At 37.8% G+C, this 14,481-nt stretch overlaps 1 pseudogene; it reads right to left on the bottom strand.

Annotated features, from left to right (window-relative positions):
• Nucleotides 1–6,477: 6,477 nt before the first annotated feature.
• Nucleotides 6,478–10,114, bottom strand: LOC126719492 (uncharacterized; annotated as a pseudogene).
• Between the last annotated feature and the right edge of the window lie 4,367 nt (nt 10,115–14,481).

Consider the following 14,481-nt stretch of genomic DNA (forward strand, 5'->3'; position numbering starts at 1 on the left):
TTTCAATAAGAAAGATGGAAAAGAATCCCAATCCACACAAGGTGTCACTTGTTTTGAATGCAACGGGCATGGACACTTCAAGAAGGAATGTCCTAATTATTTGAAATCGAAAGGCAAGGTGTATGCCACGACCTTGAGTGATTCAGACTCGTCCGACTCAGAATCTGAAGAGAGCTGTGATGGAGAAGGGAACTACTCAGCTTTCATGACTATTGCTCATGTTGAGTCTTCGGATGAATTGAATTTGCTTGTTCAAGACCTTGGAGAACATAGTGATGATGACTCACTGGGAATTGTTGAAGAGTCAGAAGCTGAGGAAGAAGAAAGCACAGCAACTCTTCAAGAAAATTACAACTCACTCTTGGAGAAGTCAGGTGAATACACAAGAGTTGCCAAGGCTGCTGTGAGAAAAATGAAGAAGGCTGAGGAGGACTACAAAAGTCTCCTAATCCGGTATAGGGAGGCCAAATGCGAGATTGAAACTCTGAATGGTGAGCTGTCCGAAGCTTACACTAAAGTAAGATTTCTTGAGAACGAGGTGATGCAAGCAAATGCAAAAATAGAGAGGGTCACCACCAAGAAGCTAGATGATGTTATATCATCTCAAAAGAGCTTTTCAGAAAAATCCGGACTGGGATATACCGAAGGAAGTAGCTCAACTGGAAATGTCACTAAAGAAGTGAAGTTTGTGAAGGCCAAAGATCCAGTTGTAGCTGACCCTACTGGTGTGAAGCTCGAGGTGGAGGAAAAAAAGAATGTGGTGGACCAACGGATGCTGAATCATCGTAATCAGTCTGTGGGCAGGTCTGAATCTCGTGCCAAGTCACGTCCTCGACCACAAAGAGGTCCTAGAGGAATGTATGTGTGCCATTATTGCGGACTTCAAGGGCACACTCGACCAAATTGCCAAAAGCTGAGAGCAAAGAACAGTGCTATTCCTTAAAGGTCAGGAGGACCAAGAATTGATAGGAGAACTTGGGCAGGGGATCAACCTAGAGAGCAAAATGGAGATCCCGGAATGATGCACGTGATGAAGATGATTGGTGCATTCACCAATTGCTTGGAAAGCTTCTCACGAAGGTTTGAAAGCCCTAACTCCCGTACCCAATCCTTTAAGGAAATCACCCCAAACGCAAGTGACGTGTGGGTGAAAAGGGGTACTCATGCATAAGCATTACAACATGTCCATGCATTAATACTTCCTATGCTTTGTGACTATGTTTGTTTGGTATGCTTGTTGTTTTTGATTTTGGTTGTTTGCTTGTCTTCTTGTGAATATTTCTTAATTGTGTTTTATCAATCTTTTTGTTTCTTGAGTCAAAAATCCAAAAATTACATAAAAAATTTGAAAATCAAAAAGCTTGATTGACTGTGTTGAGTTGTGTCTTAAAACTCGTTTTGCCTTGTACCTTTGTGCTAATGGCTTTGTGCATTTTCGAGCATTGCTTGTTTTCATGCACTCATATCACTATGGGAAAAATCTTGAAATCTATGTGATTGTTGTAAATAGATCTTTAAACTTGTCATGAATGATTAGTGAATGGTTATGTTGATCTTGAGACATGCATAGACTTGTGTCTATATATCTTCCCACTTTTTATTTTTTTGCTAAAAAGAGCTCACCAAATGTAAATCTCCAAATGAAAAGAGATATTGAGCTGCAAAAGCCTGTCGCACATTCTAGTATTTGACTAGGAAAAAGGATAAGCGACCTTATATTAAAAGTGAAATTTCATTCAAAAGGGCCAAAGGCCTGTTCTTCAAAGAGAAATGTTATATATCCCTCTCACAATGAGAGATGATTGCCTCAAAAGATCAAATGTTTTGGCTGAAAGTGGAGTCAAATGAAAAACTCCAAGTTATGATTATCAAGTTATGTGGGAGGTCATATATTCATATTTCTATAATTGAGATTGGTCACATGATCTAGTGCTAATTGTGTATGCCTTGGTTGAATTGATCATTGAAGCTTCACATTAGACAAAGGACTATCTCATTGTTGATATCCACACACAACACACAAGTTTATGTTCGATAAATGCCATATTCATTTGTGTGATTGTACTTGATAAAATGTGTTTTCACATGCTCAATCTTTGTTAATTCAAGCACAAAAAGATTTTTGAGTGTTTTAGGTGTTTTTGGAAAGTATTTTGTTGGAAAAATCTGAAAATTTCAAAAATACAGTTTTGCTCTGTTTTGGCGGCTCAGTCGCGAGTATGTCAAGTCGCGAGCCTCAGTCGCATCTTCGCTGGTCAGTTTTGGCGACTTGTTCGCGAGTGGAAGGTCCAGTCGTGAGATTCACTCAGAGATTTTCGCGGCTCAGCTCGCGACTCACTCGCGGGTAGACCTTCCAGTCGCGAAAAACACTTAGAAAAATTTTTCAAAATTTTGCTCTTGAGTGCTTTGGCGGCTTAAGCTGGCGACTGTGTGGCGACTTAATCCAGTCGCGAAAATCGCGTGTTTTGCAGAAACAGGAGCAGTTTTTAAACCTCTTTCAGTTTTTCCCTCGAACTTTTGTAAACTGTTCATCTTCTCTTTAAACTGCTTTTCCTTTCCAAACACTTCGTGAATCCTTTTGTCAAACCCTTTTGGTGCTTCGTTTCTTCTCCAAATCATCAAGAAAAGATGTCTCGTCGATCTTCCAAGGGTAAAGACATTGTTGCTGACGAACCAGCAACACCAGTTGCTAAAAGGACTCGTCTATCATCTCAAGCATCTCAAGATCCCAATGAGGATAGATTCAGAGTTCCCCTTAACTCACACGCCTACTCAAATGTGTTTGACAAGTCAACAACTATAGTGGAGCGGGTAGTAGAGTTCAACACCTTAGAGACTACTTTCATCCCTCGAATCTTTGAGAAACGAGACTGGGCAAACTTGTTCGGAAACTTTGATGATCCAATGGATGAGCTGGTCAAAGAATGCTTCTCCAATGCATCTGATCTTGGACCTATCCTCGTTTTCTAGGTCAGAGGAACAGAGTTTAGTGTTACCCCAGACTCCATCGCAAATCTTCTCGGCATCACCAGACCTCAGAATGTGAATTTAACTCCCTATGATGAACGAAATCCAGAGGTTGGAGAAATTTTACAAATCCTAGGACACGATCATGAGGTATCAAGTGCAGGAACTTCCATCAGCACCGCAAAGTTTGCACCTGAGCTGACCACACTGAAGTTGATCATGTTCACCAATCTCTATCCACTGTCCAACACTACATTCATCAATCTTGGGAGAGCTATATTTCTGTGTGACCTCATTACCGGAGCCCCCATTGATATATGTGCTCACATCTACTAAAACTTGAGGAAGACTGCGTGTCGATCTACAGCTCGAGGAATCATTCCATTTTGCAGTCTCGTCATGAAACTTATTCTTAGTGCAGGCATTACTCCTCCTGCAGATGGTAAAATGTTGACTCGTCAACGTCCCATTTCTTTGTTCACTCTTCAAGCGAGCAGAAGTCACTCCTCCAAATCACCAAGAAGTGCTCACATCTCTCCGGTTACTTCATTTGCCCTTGACTCAGAGACACCTGCACATACCACATCTGCATCTCATGCTGTTCCTGAAGCTTCACCGGCTGGTATTCCGCAAGCACAAACTGCTTCTCATACTGACAGAGTCGGCAATGTACTTGAGCACATTCAGAAACGCGTTGATGAGCTTGTGGCACTTCTCTACTTCACAAACAACCATGTCTAAATGCGCCTCGAGACTATGGAGAATCAGCTAGATGAGATCCAACGAAAGTTGGACGAGAGTCTTTAGCTATTCGTGACAAAAAGGGGGAGAGCATTCAGTAAGGGGGAGAAAAGTTCAAAGGGAAGTGTGCATAGTGATAGAGGGAGTACACAAGGGAAGTGTGCATAGTGATAGGGGGAGTACACACATACTTTTGTTTTTTTTTCGTCTTATCTTCTAAACTTATGGTTCTTATGGTTTTGATACACTGTGTTTTGGTGTATAACTGTTTCTAACTCTTTTCATATACTCTTGGTTTAAACTTTAATATATGTTTGATGATGTTATTCAGGTATTTGTTGATTTGTACCCATATGCTTTTGTAAGCTTTCAGGGTTATTGTTTTATGCATAGTTTGTAGGCTTTATGGTATGTACCATGCTTAAGTGCAGCCTTTATGCTATGTTGAAATCAGTACTTAATCTAAATGTTCTGCATTTTGGTCTATGTACTGTCACTCTTGTGCCCTTGTAGGATTGTTCCTAGATGCATATGCCATGTGAGCTATGCATTGGTTGAGTGTTGAACATACAAGTGTCTTGCCTTGTGCTTGCTAACTTGTATGTCCTTGTGTTCATTCCAAGTGTGAATGAGCACTGTGATCACTACCTTGTGGTGTTCACTTGGTTGATCAAGCCATGGTTTGTTTATTAACTCCATTTTTGCTTGATCTCATATTGCCTGTTTCATATGCATTTATAATTTTCTGCTTACAATGATCATGGTGTATTGTTGTGTTTCAGGAGTTTATGTTCATATGATTCAAGTACTTCACAGCTTCTAGAGTTAGGTGTGAGTGAGTTTTGATCAACTGCTCCCAACTCATATGTTAAGTCTAGAGTCTGTTTTAGGGTTTTGTCACGGAATAGCCAAAGGGGGAGATTGTAAGGTTGAATTTATTCAACCATCTAATTGGCTTTATTCCGTGCCAAATTTGCTTGTAATTCAGCATTTAGTAACCCTGTATTTAGGTGGGATTGTTGTAAGGGTAGTGAGTGAGATAGAGTGAAGTTTGCTCAAGAGTGTGTAAGAAAACAGAGTGTCGCGGCTGGGACTCGCGGGTGGACTCGCGGCTTCAACCCTCCAGAAGATGCACACGTGCCAAGCATGCTGGAAGATGAACAGTCATGCTAGCTGGAGCACTACAGGACAAAACAGGACAACTGGCCATACGGTTAACTCGCGACTGGATCTCGCGACTTGGTCAAGTCGCGAGGTCAAGCCGCGAGCCACCCTTGTTTTGGAAAAACCTGACGTTTCGCATTCCTCTTCACTCTAGTATAAATACCCTTTTAACCCACGATTGAAAGAGAGCTTCCAGAGAGAATTTTGAGAGAGAAACCCTAAAGAAAAACCAGATTGTTTCACCCACAATCTCTACCTTAGAGTCTCATCAAATTCCCTCACTCTCTTCCTCTCCATTGTCAAATCCTTGAGAGGCATTATACCAAACCTGGTTCTCACCATTATCATCTCTGTGAGACAGACGTTTGGAGTTCTGGGAAGCAGTTAGGAAGGAGCCAATCTTCATTGGTTGATGCTACGGTGTAGTAGCGGAATCCGGAAAGCTAGAAAAGAAAAAGGTTCGGCGCAACCTCGTTGGAGCAAAAAGCTTGGAGGGCTTAGGTGCATTGGGTAGATTAGGCTTGGAGGGTCTATTGCTGTCCTTGTATCCCAACTGTATTTTCTAGTGGATTGATTACCGCTTGGAGGGCGGCGGAGAGGTTTTTCGCCGAGGTCTTCGGTTTCCTCTTCGATAACACATCTGGTGTTATCTCTGTGTTTGCATCTTCCTTCCTCTCTATCTCTGCCTTTACTTTATCTGTTGTGGTTTATTTTGTTATGGCTTAGATAGTTGTTTAACCAATTCCATATTATAGCATATGTTAAGTTTCCGCACACTAGTTGTTTAACATATTGCTTGTGTTGATTAAGTTGGTTTTTGCGGGTCTAAACGTTCAAAAGTGTTTTTGTACACGTTTTTGAACTTTCACTTTTTAGCATTCTTTTGGTCTAATCGGGTTACCAAGGTTGATACCATGACCAAAGAGCCAAGCAAGCTTCTTGTGAGCAAATATGAAGTATTTTAAAATTTATATCAAATTTACATGATTTATAGTTTCTAAACTTCTATATCACCTCTCTCTCAATATATTAAATATTAATAAACTTGTTTTCATTACTAAATTCACTTGTGATTTAAGAATAATATCTTTGCTTAGGAATTTACTATTTATGAGTTTTTTTTTTTTAAAGTGATTTTTATTCAATCAAAATGATTTTTACTTGAATGATTATTATACATTTTTTTTCATGCTTATTTATGCTATACTATTTTCTATGGCTATTGATTATGATTTTGTCTAGCCCTGATTAATGTGTGAAAATAATGATAAAAATCCAAAAAAAAAAAAATCATGATTTTTAAAGCCAAAAAGGGGCAAAAAATAATTGCAACATGATCGTATGGTGAATTAAAAAATTGCAACAATAAAATCCCTTCTAATAAGAATTAAGACCAATTAACTTCCACTATATTAAATTTCATAATTTCAAAATTTTACTACTCCACACAATAAATTTTTATTTTCATTTATTGAATCAAAGAGTTTCATATTACATATGACATGTTGGTACATTTGGTGTGACATGAAGAGAATAAGAAAAATAAGTATCCTCTTCTTATTTTTTCATTTTTTCTCCTTAAATTTGAAGCAATAATCTAAATGATCATGGACAATTAGGGTTTCTACCAGGACCACCGTAATAAAAGTTGTTTATAAAATTTGTGACATTATAGCAATTTGGTTTCTCAGCGACAATGTAACTTTTTTTGGGAAACCTGAGAATGTTTGAACCATCAATAATTTGTAGATTTTTGAAGTAACTAGCCCTGCTGAACCCTTCTTCAGGGAAATGACCGCTACCCATTTGTGTGGAGGTGTGCTGCCCATTTTTTAGTTGGTACCAATCCTCCCCATAGGATCTGTGAAGCGCTTTCAGATAGGGATACGAATAGGGAGGCAGGCCAATATCCCATTAGATACTTATTCCCAATTTGCAACCACCAGTCTCCCCCTCCTTTGATGTCCTACCTCATTGTACAGGCAACGCAAATCAGTTTGCAATATTTTGAATGATAAATGAAGGTATGAAGGTTAAATATTCTTTCACTTATTTATGTGCATACAAATGCCTGTAATTGATGCGACAATATACATATTTAAAAAAGAAAAAAGAAAAAAGATATCTATATTTAAAACATAAAAATAAATGTGAAAAAAATGAATGAAAAAAGTATAAGTGAGAGAATAAAAACCAAGTATATGCGAGAAAATAAAAACCTATCAGTAAAGCATTATATTTTTGGTGTGATATATATTTCTATTGAAATTGAAAAAAAAAAAAAAATCTTTTTTGTGCAGAACAACTAGACTCAAATTTGCGGTCTTAAAAAATAAGTCAGGTTAAAATTAATTGAGTATAGAAAAACTTGAAACTTTAAATTTAAAAAAGTTGTATGTAATACTAAATAAACCGAGAAATAAGAATTTCAAACATAAACTGTTACAAATAAAACCAGAAGAATATAATAGGGCTTGGGCCACGAGCCATATCTGTAACATTTGTTACTATGAATTTTTTTTTTTATATAGAAAAACTACATATGATATGATCATATATATATATATATGTATCCAAAAATTAGAAGTATTTGATAAAGTAATTAAATTGAAATTTTTTACTACCTTCCAGACAAGGAAGTGGAGTTCATATTGGGAACCAGCATTGACGGAAATAGGGTTGAGGGTTCCACCCAGCGCAATTTCCTTGTTGATTTGAACAAAGCCAGGTGAGCACAATAGATTGTAGCAGCCCCTAGTTTGATTTGTATGTTTCTGCAGGAATGAATAAAAGACTATTTTTTGAAAACCAGTAAAAAGAAACAATAATGGTGGGGAAGTAAAAAATTAAAACACGTACATTAGTACTGAAAAGAGCGAAGAGTCTAGAGTTGTAATCTCCATATAAATTATAGTTGACCTGTTATTACACACAAGTAATTTTTGTAAAAATGAAAATTATTAGTAATTCAATGTTTTGCAAGGGCCTAAAAGAAAAAAAGTGATGATGAATTTAAATAATAAATATACCATCCTGCCAGCAACAGTGTTCGTCTCTGTAGTTGCATTACCACCTAGGATCCAGAGTTGAGACGAGCTGAACTCATCTTGTTCCTGGATTTGGGGTTTCCAAGCGTTTATGGTTGCCTTAGTTCCACAATACTTATCTCCTGTCACAAAAACTATTGCATTCTAGAAACTCAACCAAAAAAACATTAAGGTTGTGAGTGTCGACTTCTTGAGTGTCCTTACTTAGTAGTAGTAGTAGTATTAGATATCATTGAGTTCAAACCTATTAAGTTGTACCTCATGGAAAGCAGTTTTATTGGTGTCCGTGGTATCAAACTGAGGGTATTTGTTCCTTCCATAATTTGCTACAGAGCTTGCCCTTAATAAATCTTCTTCTTTAGTTCTTCTGATGGGAACAGTTTCTTCAGGACACCTTCCATTCAAGTGCCATAGCTGAGTAATTTGGGACTCGGACTTTGAAGAGACATCATCAAATGAGAGCCCTTCTGGGTGAAAACTTGGTCTCATCTAAGGTATATATGGGCAAACCCAACCCATACATACATAAAACAGGGATCAAATTATTAGCGGTCCCAAATGATCAATTGCTTAATTAAACTAGTCACCTGAATTGTATGATTCTTGAAGAAAGGATGATCAAAAGCTGGTTGATTTTTGATATGTACGCAGTCGATTATATCTCCATCTGGGCTCTGTATCAGATACATTTTCTCATCACACACAAATAGATTTCAGTTTAAGATCATAAAAACGTAGTAAATGTGGGAGTCATGGAGACACCACAACACACAAAAGAGAATAATTATTTTAGGACTAAAGCTGAAAATACTATATAGAACACAAACTTTACTTACCCCAAAGAGAAGGGAAAAAAAAAAAAAAAAACAAAAAAGGAGGGAGAGAGAGAGAGAGAGAGCTCAAAAGAAGAGAAAAAGAAGGTGGGAATATATAAAAGGACAAAGTTTGGCTACAAAATTGGTTGTAGCTTAAGGCAACAACTTCCTTTAAAAAAATTAATATTGCTACATATTTTAAAATTCTAATTGTTAGATGCATGTTTTTTTTTAACTCATAACACATATGTCAAATTCAAAAATTCTCAACAAACAAACTCAAATTCTCAAATTTCAATAAAAAATCAACCCTGAATCAAACTAGAAATTCTTATACCCAAACTCAAAATTCTCAACAACTCAAACTCAATTCTCAAATTTTAATCAAAACCCAACATGAATCAAACCATAAATTCTCATACCCTAACTCAAACTTCTCAACAAGTTAAACACAATTCTCAAATTCAATAATATACAAATCAAATTTATCAACCATAAATCACACACAACAAATTACTAGCAATTTAAAAATAAATTAAAAAAGAAAAAAGAAAAAGAGGAAGAGCAACTAAGATCTAAGAGAACTCATGGTGCAAAACCATGCAGAACCCACCCCAAATCTCAACCAACCATTGCAACCATAAAACCTAGCTACTTGCCACCCACCATAACCCACAAACCAGCCAAAAACCCAAATCGATAAACCCACATAGTGGTAGAAAAATACTGATTTGAGAATCAATGGGTGAGTCGAGGATGGTGAAGGTGGAGGTGGTGATTGAGGATAGTGAATTGAATGATTGGATTGGGAAAAAAAATAGAAGAAGGTTGAATTGGTAATCAGAGGTTGGAGCTGACGATGGTTGAGGTTGAGTCAACAATGAGTGGTGTTGGAGATGAGTGGTGCCGATGAACCTGAGAGTGATGAGTGGATTGGTGGCTTTGGTTTGTGGGAAGAGAGAACTTGAGAGTGAGAGGGAAAAGGGGTTGTTTTACTCATGAGAGAGAGATAGAGAGTAGAGAGAGAGGGGGGGGGGGGGGGAGAGTTGTGTGAAAGAGAAGCGTAAAATGTTTTATACTTCATTTAGGAGTAAAACATTTTATGCTTGGGAGGGGTTTTTTTTTACAGTTTGACTATAAAATAATTTACAGCTGACCGAATTTTACACCCAAAAAACATGGTAAAATGTGTAAAATAATTCCCAGAAAATATTTTACTTCGAAACAAATGGAGCATAAAAAGGAATGTTATATGAAGTAATTAATAACCTTGATGGATTTAAGAGCAGGCTTGTTAAGGCGCTTCAACTGCCGTTGAATATCCAATTTTTGTTTCTGACCAAAGATGGTGTTAGTGTTTCCAATTCCAGTTGCTACCATTGGTATGAGAAAGCACAAGCACAAGGTCATCTTTACTGCCCTTGACCACCTCCTCCCCCTGACACAAGGCGACGCCATAACTAACTAATACTTGAAGCAGGTTACTGGTTTACGATGTGCAATGATATTGCTAGCTTTGGTCGTCCCCTTTGCAATACTTAAAAATGTTCAATTGTTTGTCTTTGAACTGTTATACATTCTCTCTATCTATCTATCTATCTATCTATCTATTTATAATCATCTATTTATAGTCTATCTATTTATAATCTATCTATCTATTTACAAAGAGAATTGAAATATTCTCAAGTGTCACATTGGATCGCTTCCATTTTCCAAAACTAGGGAAGGGGATTTTCCTACAAAAGATGAAAAGTGCTTAGCTTTAAATGGGATGCCTTGTGTACTTCCTTTGAGCCCCATATACACCGTCACCTCTTTTGCAATTGCTAAAGATATTTGGGATTACATAAGTAATCTTTATTATCAGGTCCACCTTTCTATCAGTTGATAAGAACAAATTAAATATTGATTTTTTTTGTTTTATTTGATTCAATGTTTTGAGCATTTTCCTCTCTCACACATACAAATCTAGGTTAGATATAAAAGGTATTTGACAAATCTAAAATAAAATGAATATTTATTTGTTATATAAGTTAATTAGATTGTATTAAATGGGATCCCACATGGATTTCACTTTAGTAGAGATCCTTGTGAGATCCAAGACGTTTTAGGTATGTGGGATCTTAAGATCCAAATTTAGATATTGATTACCATGCATATGACCCATAAATGTCAAATATGTCCCTTGGCTACCCAATAATTAAAGGAAAAATAAAAAACATCCAAAAGGAGAGAATGGTTACTAAACCACTAATTAAACAAAAAAAACTTATAAAAATATATAGTATCTTTATAATATACGGCCATGTGTCTTCTATATTAAATATGAAAGTTCAAAAACGTGTACAAAACACCTTTGAACGTTTAGACCCCCAAAATACAACTTAACCAATTCAAGCAATATGTCAAACAACTAGTGTGCGGAAACTTAACACATGCTATAATATGAAATTGGTTATAAACTATCTAAGCCATAACAAAATAAAATCCACAGCAGATAATTAAAAGGCAAAGATAGAGAGAAAGGAAGATGCAAACACAAAGACAACACGCGATGTGTTATCGAAGAGGAAACCGAAGTCCTCGGCGAAAAACCTCTTCGCCGCCCTCCAAGCGGTAATCAATCCACTAGAAAATACAGTTGGGATACAAGGACAGCAATAGACCCTCCAAGCCTAATCTACCCAGTGCACCTAAGCCCTCCAAGCTTCTTGCTCCAACGAGGTTGCGCCGAACCTTTTTCTTTTCTAGCTTTCCGGATTCCGCTACTAGACCGTAGCATCAACCAATGAAGATTGGTTCCTTCCTAACTGCTTCCCAGAAATCCAAACGACTGTCTCACAGTGATGATGATGGTGAGAACCAGGTTTGGTATAATGCCTCTCAAGGATTTGACAATGGAGAGGAAGAGAGTAGGGGAATTTGAAGAGACTCTAAGGTATAGATTATGGGTGAAACAATCTTGTTTTTCTTTAGGGTTTCTCTCACAAAATTCTCTCCGGAAGCTCTCTTTCAATCGTGGGTAAAAGGGGTATTTATACTGGAGTGGGAGAGGAATGTGAAACGTCAGGTTTTACAAAACAGGGGTGGCTCGCGGCTTGACCAAGTCGCGAGATCCAGTCGCGAGTTAACCGTATGGCCAGTTGTCCTGTTTTGTCCTGTAGTACTCCAGCTAGCATGACTGTTCATCTTCCAGCATGCTTGGCACGTGTGCTGCTTCTGGCGGCTTGCAGCCGCGAGTCACCCGCGAGTCCCAGCCGCGAGTCTCTGTTTTCTTGCACACTCTTGAGCAAACTTCACTCTATCTCACTCACTACCCTTACAACAAACCCACCTAAATACAGGGTTACTAAATGCTGAATTACAAGCAAATTTGGCACGGAATAAAGCCAATTAGATGGTTGAATAAATTCAACCTTACAATCTCCCCCTTTGGCTATTCCGTGACAAAACCCTAAAACAGACTCTAGACTTAACATGTGAGTTGGGAACAGTTGAACAAAACTCACTCACACCTAACTCTAGAAGCTGTGAAGCACTTGAATCATATGAACATAAGACTCCTGAAACACAACAATACACTATGATCATTGTAAGCAGAAAATTATAAATGCATATGAAACAGGCAATATGTGATCAAGCAAAGATGGAGTTAATAAACAAACCATGGCTTGATCAACCAAGTGAACACCACAAGGTAGTGATCACAGTCCTCATTCACACTTGGAATGAACACAAGGACATACAAGTTAACAAGCACAAGGCAAGACACTTGTATGCTCAACACTTAACCAATGCATAACACACAAGGCATATGCATCTAGGAACAATCCTACAAAGGCACAAGAGTGACAGTACATAAACCATAATGCATAACATTTAGATTAAAGTACTGATTTCAACAAAGCATAAAGGCTGCATTAAGCAAGGTACATACCATAAAGCCTACAAACTATGCATAAAACATTAACCCTAAAAGCTTACAAAAGTACATGGGTACAAACACAAAAAAATTCTGAATAACATCATCAAAATATATTAAAGTTTAAACCAAGAGTATAAGTTATGAGTTAGGAACAGCTATACACCAAAACATAGTGTATCAAAACCATAAAAACACTAAAAGTACCCAACAAACATAAACCTAAAACCATAAGTTTAGAGGATAAGACTAAAAACAAAAGTATGACAAAAGTATGTGTGTACTCCCCCTATCACTATGCATACTTCTCTTTGAACTTTTCTCCCCCTTACTGAATGCTCTCCCCCTTTTTGTCATGGAATAGGCTAGTCATCCTCTTCCAGCTTTCTCTGAATTTGATCCAATTGAGTTTGAAGAGAAGTAAACTTCATATCCCATCGAGTGCTGTGATGGTGTAGAGAAGCTGTGAGTCCAGACATCTTTGTATTCAACTCGTGGACAGAGGATACAATGCGATCAAGTTTCTCATCTAGGGAGAGAGTGCTAAACTGAGAGTCACTGTGAGATGCAGAAGTTTCTGGTTTGGCTCTCTTCCGACTATGTCCGATGCTTGCATTGAATGTACGCATGTTGATTGGACTTGGTTTGGAGAGAGGAGATTCATCAGCCGTTGGATAAATTCCCTTGAGCTTCAAGATCCGTGAAATGAGACTGCAAAAAGGAACGCATATCCGAGACTCATTTCGAAGAACCGTTTTGCGCAGAACATGAAAGATATGAGCACAGATGTCTATTTCCACATCAGAGATTAGATCATGAAGAAACAAAGCACGTCTGAGGTTCATATACCCAGTGCTTGATAAAGGGTACAAATTGTGAAACATTACAATTGTAAGCACTCTCAGTTTTGGAGAAAGGGAGGAAACACTGATGGATTTGCCATTGGGTAAGAACTCCAAGTCTTGACCAAGACTTTCTTTGAGAAGCTCCTTATCAGGACAGAGATCATCATAAACCGGTGAATGTCGGAAAATGGGTCTGTTGATGTGAAGAATTTCTGCCAGATATGTAGGAGAGACAGAAAAGCTCCTATTCCGAACCCAGCACTTAAGTTCATCTCCTTCCACAATTGCGTTAACATAAAATTCTTTTACCAACTCTTCATACACGTCATCCGGATCAGATAGAAGGTAATTCCAATCCTTGTGAGCAAACCATTTCGGAATGTCAGTGTCATGAAGTGAGGACTGATCCAAAGCTCTTTCTAGTAATGGTGTGGCATGTAGAAAGAAATTCTCATAAGACTGATAGGCTGCATATGATCTGAACTTGTTGGGATCGAATCTCCTTGATGAAGAGCGAGTCCCTTTTGGCTGAGGTGGGTAATCATCAACATCAATTACGGGTTCCTTCCCTTTGGAACTTCCTCCTTTCACAGCAGCTTTCTTGAATGGTGACATGACCAGTCTGCATTATGAACAGGGGAAATGACAGAACACAATCCAACAGACAAAATTAGCAGTGGGTTAGTGGAATTTTAGGGACAATGAAGAAACCCTAATAGCTGGATGAGAATGGTCAGAAAATAGCAATGAGGGACACAAATGACCCAAATTGAACTACACAGTATAGGGAGACCAAATAGAACCACATAATCAGCTGAAAAAGGACCCACATTCAATAACACATCAACATGATACCACACAGGATTATAGTGAAACACGACATCAACAGCAGATCAGACAAAAATAGCTAACCCTAGCTAAGCACATGATGAAGAACACAACCACCAACATAAACTAGCTCAAAAACAGAAACACAAGCA

This window comes from Quercus robur, chromosome 3, assembly GCF_932294415.1.
Source record: "Quercus robur chromosome 3, dhQueRobu3.1, whole genome shotgun sequence".
In the NCBI taxonomy this organism is placed as follows: Eukaryota; Viridiplantae; Streptophyta; class Magnoliopsida; order Fagales; family Fagaceae; genus Quercus; species Quercus robur.